A 9,742-nucleotide genomic window follows, 5' to 3' on the forward strand; every position below is an offset into this window, starting at 1 on the left:
TTACAGTTTTATATCTTTATGTTTGAAGCCAGAAATGTGGCAAAGGTCAACAAGTTCAAGGGGGCCGAACACTTTTGCAAGGCACTGTATATGTCTGGATTCGCAGGGAGGAAGAGCGTGAGAGGCGGTTTACATTTTTCAAAAGGCTGTCAGGTGCATGGGCTTGTTTCGCATCAAAAGATCAGAGTGTGGTGCCAACTTTGGTTGTTTGGCTCTTAAACGTCAGATCTAATGCGCAATCATTATTTTATTGTTATTTAATGGCAGCAGGAAAATTCCAGTAAACTCTGCAAGCTCTATACAGTCACTGAATTCAGAGGTTATGATCTAATGAACTGACAGAAAACATGACATTCTGAGCAAAATGGTGACATCAAGTTTAATTTGATTGAGTAACAATAATCCCCTCTCAAAGTCCAACCCCACGTCCACTTTGTGAGAGGCGGTAACAACTATGAGTGCGAGATTGCCAGGCAGGGTGAAGAGGCCACTGAGCCACCCGGGCTGTTATGGTAGCCATGAAGGTTTGCCTAGACCTACCCGGAAACACACTGGCAAACAGGGCTCCGGTGAAGCAAGGTGGGCCAATCACTTGCCTAATAGATGAACATGATTACAGCAATCAAAGACAACTTCTATGATGTACTACAGGAAGTCATCAAGAAACAGAGGATGAAAGACATCATCATTCTGACAGGAGTCTTCAATGCCAAGATAGGTCAAGACAACACGGAACAACAATAACGGAGAACAATTCTCAGATCTCTGCGCATTCCATAATCTAGTTATAGGAGGTAGCGTATTTCCACATTAAAGAGTGCACAAAGCCAAGTGGGTCACGGACCATACAACTGAAAACCAGATTGATCATATACGTATTAGTAAGAAGTTCAGGAGATCCTTCCTACATGTCAGGGTGAAAAGAGGAGCTGATGTTTCCGCAGACCACCCTCTTCTAATAGGGACACTCCGGTATAATAATGATAATGTTAGCCTTCTACAAAATCAGAACATGAGAGATTAATTCCAAATCACCTTTTGAAACCGGTGCACAAACACTCTTAACAATAGAACTGCAAAAGCAAAAGCACAGCAAGATTACAGAATGGCAGACAAACTTGTTGAAAAGAACATCAAGAAATATATGTATATATATGTAACAACCTAACAACCCAAGTAGAAGAAGCAGCAGCTCAACACAACATGGAAACTGGCTGGTAAACACAAAAGCGTAGATAGGCCAAAACTAGACAGAGATGGAAAAACACTCACAAAACAAAAAGACCAGAGGTGGGCACTTCAGAGTCATACTGAACAGCCCCCTACCAGCTGAACCGGCCAACATCCCTCCAGCCCAACAGGTCAACACCAACAAGCCATCCAAAAACTGAAAAACAATAGAGCACCAGGGCCGATGGAATACCCCCAGAAGCCATCAGAGTGGACCTAGAAACGGCAACAACATTACCTCACCAACTCTTTGAAAGGTGCCAAGCGACTGGGCAGAGGGATACCTGGTGAAACTTCCCAAAAAAAGGAAACTACAGGGGCATCATCCTTACGTCTGTGCCGGGGAAGATTTTCAGCAGGATTGTTCTGAAAAGACTCTCACAAGAACTGGATTAAAAACTCAGCGAGCAACAAGCAGGCTTTGTCAAGATAGATCGAGCACCGACCACTGTGCCACCCTCCGCACCATCATGGAACAGACCCTGGAATGGAAAACATCTCTCAACCTCACGTTCCTCGACTTCCATGAAGCATTTGACAGCTTAGAAAGAGAGACTTTACGGAGACTCATGGCACATTATGGCATCCCGAAGAAGTTCACAACCATCATCCAGCAGCTGTATCTACAATCATCCTGTAGACTGATACATAATAGAAACCTCACAGACAGTTTCTCAATAGAGACAGAGGTTTGCTTACTGTCCCCTGTTCTCTTCCCTTAGGCAGACTGGATTAAAAACAAAACCCATCTGAACAAAACCCAGGCATTCAATGGACGATGTGGTTCCACATAGAAGATCTGGACTCCTGTTACACACCGAAACACTAATGCAGACCCAAGTCACAAAACTTGCCAGATTGCAGCTACTACAGGACTTCACATCAATAACACAAAAACCAAGGTGATGACCATAAACCACAAAATAGATGCAGCTAAACTGGATGGAGATGCACTAGAAGAGGTGGACACATATACATACTTGAGAAGCGTTGTCGGTAAGGATGGAGGTAACGACAAAGACATGCAAGCAAGAATAGGGAAGGCAAGAACAGCCTCTCCAATACGGAAGCCAATGGAACGCAAAATACATCTCCACAATTAAGGAATTCTGTATCTTCAACTCCAATGTCAAATCAGTTTTATCATGTGGGGCAGAAATGTGGAGAACTGCAAAAACATCTTCAAACAAGCTCCAAACATTCATGGACCCGTGCTTACGACACATCCTGTAAATGTACTGGCCTGACACGATTACAAATGAAGAGCCTTGGCAAACCACACAACAGGGACAAATTGAAACTAAAAAATCAAAGCGGTAAAGGGGCTGGATCGGGCACACCTCAAGAAAACCACCCTCCAACATGACCAGACAGGCCTTAACCTGGAACCCTCAAGGAAAAAGAAAACCAGGAAGACCAAGAAACAGCTGGAAAAGGTCTGTCGAGGCAGAACTCAAGAAAGCAGCAACATCTTGGAAGGAAGTAGAGAAAATCGATCAACACCGAACCAGCTGGACAAAGTTCATGAATGACCTATGCTCCCCAAAGAGCAAAAGCTTTAATCCCCGTTTTTAATCCCCGTTTATTACTGTCAATATAGGATAATTCATTGGAACCTTGACTGCATATTGTTACCTTGGTGAAACCAAAACATGTAGACCTTAATCTAATGTACAGTATCTTACCATGGATTACAGGTTTTGTTCATTGGCTGTGAGGCTGGATTTAGGCATACTTTGAACTAAACAGCCAAACAGTCTATCAATTTGACCATTTCCATTAATTTTTTTGGGGACACATGGTCTGAAGAAATAAGACAAAAAAGAAAACTAAGTCTGAGTCTTTCATACAGGGCAGCCCCTTTTTTAAAAGCTGTACTATTTTCACATGCACAAACATAATTTATTGCATCTTAAACATTTTTTGGAGAAACACAGGCTTTGTGTTTTAAAATAAAGCCGCTGGGTGAATGTCACACTGGTGCTTTGTAGACACACCTGGCTTTTGCTCTGATAGACTAGCTCAGGGCTTTTGGCTGTGTTAAGACACAGCAGCAGGGAGGGTCCTCAAAAAGGAAAAAAAGAGCTTAAGGTCTCACACACACACACACACACACACCACACCACCCTCCTGCCCACTCCCTCCTCTGGCATGCAGCTGATTGTTGGAGTGGCATTTAATTAATCCTGTCAGAAAAAGGTTAAGGCAAAGAAGTAAGAAGGGAGGGAACACAATTAAAGACATCTAGGGGAAGAGACTCTGTAAGGCTCTCCATTTCCCAACTGACACCCAACACAATTTCACTGAAGCAATTTAGTTCAGCTTCACTCTGCATACAACTGAATTGGATATACCTGAACACGTATGTGGCTCAATTTAAACTGTGTTTGCATGCCAAAGGTGAAGGCCAGTGTAAGTGCTAGACATGTTTTAAGCTCTCAGATATGCTGTAAATCTGCAGCATGTCAATAAAAGTCTACAGTTATTTGCATTTTTGCAGTTATAGCATTCATGTTGTGGATCTCTCATTACAGGTCGCTGCTTCAAATCCATATCCATGTGCTAAATCCCTTCCCTTTGCAAATGTTATCAAGCCCTTGAGCAAGGTATTTAATCGCTGCAGGAGGAGACTTGTTGTAGGTGTCACAAGCTATGCAGAAGAAAAAAGGTTAAAAAAAAAGGTTCATGCCCAGTGAATGAATGAGGCTCAACAAAACATCCTCAACACAATACGACAGAGATGCAAGGAGGTTATGAGAGAAGATGTTTTTTTTGTTGTGGATCTTTTTCCAAAAGGATTTTACTGCTCCTCACCACAAAATAACAAGTACACTGTATCTACAGGGGCTGATAAGGTCACTGGTTACCTCATCAGGACCAAGTCATTTCCAGACCCTTTGGAGCTCAATAATTCAGGAGTTGCATCTGAGGACATTTGAGCCTGGGCATCCGAGACAAAACATGAACGAAAAGGCAGCATTGCTACGACAGAGTACTTATACATTACTTCTCCTGATGGATTTGTGCTCTGATAATCCAGCTCTTCTAATTGTGAAAATGTAACTTTATTGTTTAAGTCAATTACAGGCCGCTGTTATCAAATGGGATAAAAATGTGTAGAACGTGGCAAAGGTTAATAAAAGTCATAGCTTACTTTGTGCCACTGAAACGTGTGCATAATGTGTTGAAAGATAGATAGATTACACTCTATCCTGTTTATGTATGAAGTGTTGAGCCAAAAGCAGCTTAGATGTGACCTTCGTTGTGACTCATGTTTGTGGCTGCCTGTCAGCAAACACCGCGGAGACAAAGACAGGACACACTACAATGATCTGTGGCTTCCTGTGGAACAAGTCTTCTGCAGCCTTTCTAACAACTGCTCAGGGTCGCAAAAATAAGTCCCTGTTCTGCCCTGCTCACAGTAAAAACTATAACTACTTGGACTGTATTGCCATCTGCAGGCCATCAAGTTTCATGGAGTCTTAGGCTAGAAATCGATGTTGGCTCGTCACATCAGTTTTTGACAGTCTAATTAAACAGTCCTACAAAAACAAAAACTTTTTTGTTGAAACTGGTTTCTACTTGACTTAATAGTCAATTTGATGGCTGTAGTTTCAACAGCACCACGAGACTACAGCCTCCAGAACTATAAAGTGCACTGCAAAGTTTTACATACAGACACTACTAGTATAGAATAGGTCAGGAAGTGAATAAAGTGCACAGTGTGGTCAAGTAGGATTTCAAACACAGTCACTGTCTCCCTCTGGTGGTACACCATGGTGAACCTTTGAACTAGTCAAACAATTATTTACCTGATCAGGATTTAAAATGTTTGAATTGTTATGTGTTTCAATGCAGTCTTTTCCAGATAGGTGATTTGGTTGGTATGGATACAGAGTCTTAGTATTAGAAGTGTTAAAGCCTTGTGTCTCTCAGTAGGTCTGTTTTTTTATGTAGCAGATATCAACCGTAGTTATTAGCTACTGTACTTGAGTGTTTTATGATACTAGATATAGAATCCACAATAACTTAGTCTATGTTCTTGACGTTCCACTTCTGGGACTGCTCCGGTGCCACAGGAAATTCCGCCGGATGCATGTATTTTCGCTGATGTCCGTTTTCCGCTTTCTTTGTGTTGTAATTTTAAACTCCGTTGGATTGAGGAGGACTATGGTTGACTGCTCCTCGGATCTCTGCAGGGTAAATTTGAGACAGATAGCTGGACTATCTGTCCAATCTGAGTTTTCTCTGCACGGCTATATTACAGCGGCTCTGTGCGGAGCTTAGCATCGCCCATGGCGATTCTGATTGGTTAAAAGAAATGCCAATAAACAGAGCACGTTTTTCTCCTATCTCAGAATGCAGTGTGGACTAGGCAGACCCTCCTCCGCTCTGCAGTGTGTGGATAGTCTGGTATGTCACGCTACCTAAATAGTCACTGAGCACTTTCCCATTAAATACTTTCAATATAATAAACCATGCATCATCATTTTGGTTTTTGTAAGCTACACAGATATTCTTCACACTACTGCTTTATTTTTCAGATGTCAAAGTCCAATGCCAGAGTTCAGATACAACTCCAGATATAATTGGATTGGGTCACAATAATCAGCACAAAAGGAAACCTTTTTTTCTATATGAATATGTTTATTGGTTCAAAAAAAAGATGAGGTCTACAAATAAAGAATTCCAAGAAAATAAAAGGAGATGATGACTAACTGGCTGTCAACATCCTGTTCAATAAATGTAATAACAACCTCATATGGATGTTAAAACTTAGGACTCAGTCAACCCTCTTCCAGATAGCTTCATCATGCAGAGTGTAGCCTCAAGTGTACACACTGCATTTGTATTGTAACACCGATGCATAACAAGTAAGAATCAAGAATTTGGTTCTCAAAGATTGTTTTCCTCTGTTTTCTCATTTTTTCTCTGTACATCAGCTATCTGCTGTCTTGGGTAATGGCTAAGGCACTTTCTGGAGAAACTTTTTTTTCCCTCTTTGCACTTACTTTGAAGTGAGAAAGCTGTAAATACATGGCACACAATTTTTGTTTAAAGTAACATAGACAGAATAACACATTCAACCACACCACATGGATCCCCTGATCTACTGCACTAGAAGCCAGTTTATATCGCCACAATAAACAACAAAGCAATGAATACAAAATTAATCTTCTATCTGTAAATAATGACATTTCAGGCTTTCTATAAGTGAGGATACAACTCAACTCACTCTGTGACACAACTTTCTTAACTCGTGTATAAAATGTCATGACAGCATATTGACAAAGACAAGTATTAACATTTATGTTTTAAAAAAACAACAACTGCTATTACATTAAAGCGAGTGGAATAAACAATTGAACAGTATAGTACCTTAAGTTAACAGTAGTGTAACAACGCCTTACACAGAGATGCTGAAATTGATTATTATTTGCAGCTGTGTTTCTACGCAAGCATCAAGTACATTTCTATCATATAAGTACAATAAAATGGATGTTGGCTTCCGTTATTGAAGATTTGTATGAAGAATGACACGTCTCCTGCCGCTGAGCTTAACGTTGTAACCCATCCGTGCCTGTCAATATAAGAAGCAGGAAGGGGGTGGCAGTCTGCTGAGATTGCATTGTACGACATGAGGATATGTTTCAGGATAGCTCAATGAGTGTATGTGAGTGGTCCAGCAGAGGGCCCCCTCACTCCAGATGTCTGCAGCCATGACAAGGCATTTGCATAGCTTATCTCTAGCCTCACGAGATGTACTTTATACATTTAGTGATGAACAGTGCATGTGGGCAGCTGCGAGTTCACCAGTGCAGCCTGCGGAACACAATAATGCATTCAAAGCACCTGGATAACTTTGCTGAGGTTACGGTAATGGTAGAAGGTACAGTATGTTGGACACAAGTTGTAGCTATGACTATCACACAGTAAATGTAAAAGTCTCCGGATGTAAAATCAAGTTATAGGCAAATAATCGGCACTGCAGTGAAGATGGAGGATGGAAGAGGTCAACTTCAAGTATGGATCATTTAGGGAGTGTACAAAAATTATTAAGGGTTAGGGGTCAAATATTGACATCAAAAAGATGGCTCTGTTGTACGCCACAAGTCATTGTGGTGCATTTTGCTGTAGGGTATGGGGAGGGGAAAATTCTCTTCTTTGTATCTTGGCTTTATTTTGGTCAACACAATCGACTAGCTAAGACTAGCTGCCAGTTTTGAGAAGCAGAATGAAATAAATCTCTAGAGACTGACTAAACATTATCTCAGCAGGGAGACATTTTTTACTGGCCCGCAGCAGCTCCTACCTTCCAAATATTAGCAATGATTTGCTGGTCGATGTATACTGTATATTGAATTAATTTGATTAATTTGAGGTTTTGCTTTTGCACGATGGGTAAAATGTATACATTTGCAAACAAATCTTTGAAGAGTTATATGAAATATGCACAAAAAGTCAAGGGATCAATATGCAGATTCCACTTTATCCAGTCTGTCTTAACCTGCTGGGCAGCTAATGCTAGCTTGTCTTGTCAAGAAACACAAATATATTTTCTGGTCTATCTCTGCAAGAATTGATAATTAAAGTGGGTGTCTGCTAAGTCCATAGCTGTATGGAATAACCTGTTTTTATGTGCATAATGCAGGTGGTGCAGTGTTTTTTAATTATTCATACATACAAATGATGTCCAAAAAACTATATTTCAATCATGATTTAGTCTTGTTGCATTTTCTCTTAGTCAAAGGGAGTCCTAAGGAACTATTGTGCTAGGCACAGAGTGAAACATAAACTTCAGCCTTTCTCCACACTCTGATAATTATTGTACGGTCCCTAAAGAAAGCTTGCTTTTTTTGCATTATGTGAAGAAATTTATATTTAACAGGGACCAGGTGTAGTTTTACACCTGTTCCAGAGGAAGCCAAACACTTTACTTCATTCACAAGCAGCAGGAACATGATGTGCACTATCTATTCATTGCATTGACTCTAAAGCACACAGGACAATGATGTATTCATCTCGAAAACTCGGGAAATCTCACAATCAGCATTTCTTTGAACTCCTTTAGTCTGTCAACATTCTACTTTTCTTTTGTAGCTTAAGAGGTGATTGTGTTGTTAGCAACATCCATTCAGTAATATCTCTTTTACCCTGTTGACATTCTGTTTTTGTGTGTTTTTGTTTTATACAATTAAAGAACATGATTTGTCAGGTCAGAAAAGACAGGTCAGAAAAGACTTTCTAAGTGATGACGTTCAGCTGCTGCATACCTGTGGGTGTAACAGTTCTGGTGCGGTCATCATGACCTAAAATAAACTGGTGTGAGAGAGAGAGAGTGTCTGTGTATATGTGTGTGAGTGTGGAGGGAGGGAGGGAGGGAGGGCACTAATAATAATGCTAACATTTGCACTCTCCTTTGCTCTGGTGCATTAATGCTCATCCCAGCAGCACCGACAACCAGCGGAAAAGGCCACACAGTGGAGCAGAGCACTTGACTCCCTCCAGCCCACATTGATCACACGCCCCTCACTATGCAACGCTGACTGACCCGGTGTGAAACCCTGCTCTCTGCACTAAAGTGAGCCTCAACCAGTCTATAAAGTGTTTAGAGCTGAAACTCACTCAAAAGATTCCATATAATTAAAGAATATGTTGCACGCTTTTGCAGATGTAAAGCTTCTTACTAAGAACACATTAGGTGCTGATGGCTCATTAACCAAAGGAGGGAGGAAGAGTACAATCTTAAGATGGCAAGAGGAGACGGGATCATACGCACAGAAGCAGACCATGCCCCTCCCCCTCGCTAAGTGCTGCAGAGATGCAAGGGATTGTGTGTGTGTGTGTGTGTGTGTGTATATGTGTGTGTGTGTTTGTGTGTGAATATGTGAGGAGCTGTGCATAGGAGGAGGGGGGGATGGGGAAAGAAAGTGCGTGATTATGTGCGTGTGGATGCGGTTTCTACAGTTTGATGATGGTTGCAGATGAAGCAGGGTAAGAGAACAGACAGGGCATGAAGTGGATCAGCCGGTGGTGGTGCTGCTTCACTAGCACTTCATGTACCATCAGCTGGAAGAAGTTTTCTCACACAGAATGGAGAAGGGGTGGAGTGTGTGTTAGTGTGACTGGATCTGGTATTGTTCGAGTTTATATAATCTTTAATCAAAGATAAAAGATTTTTTCAACATCCAATTCCCGGGGGATTTATATCTCCTCAGTAAAAAAATAAACAATAAAAATGCTCCTCTTTACCAGGCTGAGAGGGAGGCAGTGCTGTCAGAGTGGTTGCCCAAGAGGGAGATTGTTGGCCTGGGGTAGCACAGTGGGACAAGGGGCGTGGAGCCTCCCAGGACGCGAAAATGTGCTTCTCTTCACATGTGTCATGCTTATGAGGCCCGACAGCAGAGTGCACAATGCACTCCTCAGCCGCTGCACTGGTGTGTGCCAAAGCTCCACATGCACACACACACACACACATACACACACACACACACACACACACACACACACA

This window comes from Etheostoma spectabile, chromosome 15 (assembly GCF_008692095.1).
Source record: "Etheostoma spectabile isolate EspeVRDwgs_2016 chromosome 15, UIUC_Espe_1.0, whole genome shotgun sequence".
NCBI classification, from domain to species: Eukaryota; Metazoa; Chordata; class Actinopteri; order Perciformes; family Percidae; genus Etheostoma; species Etheostoma spectabile.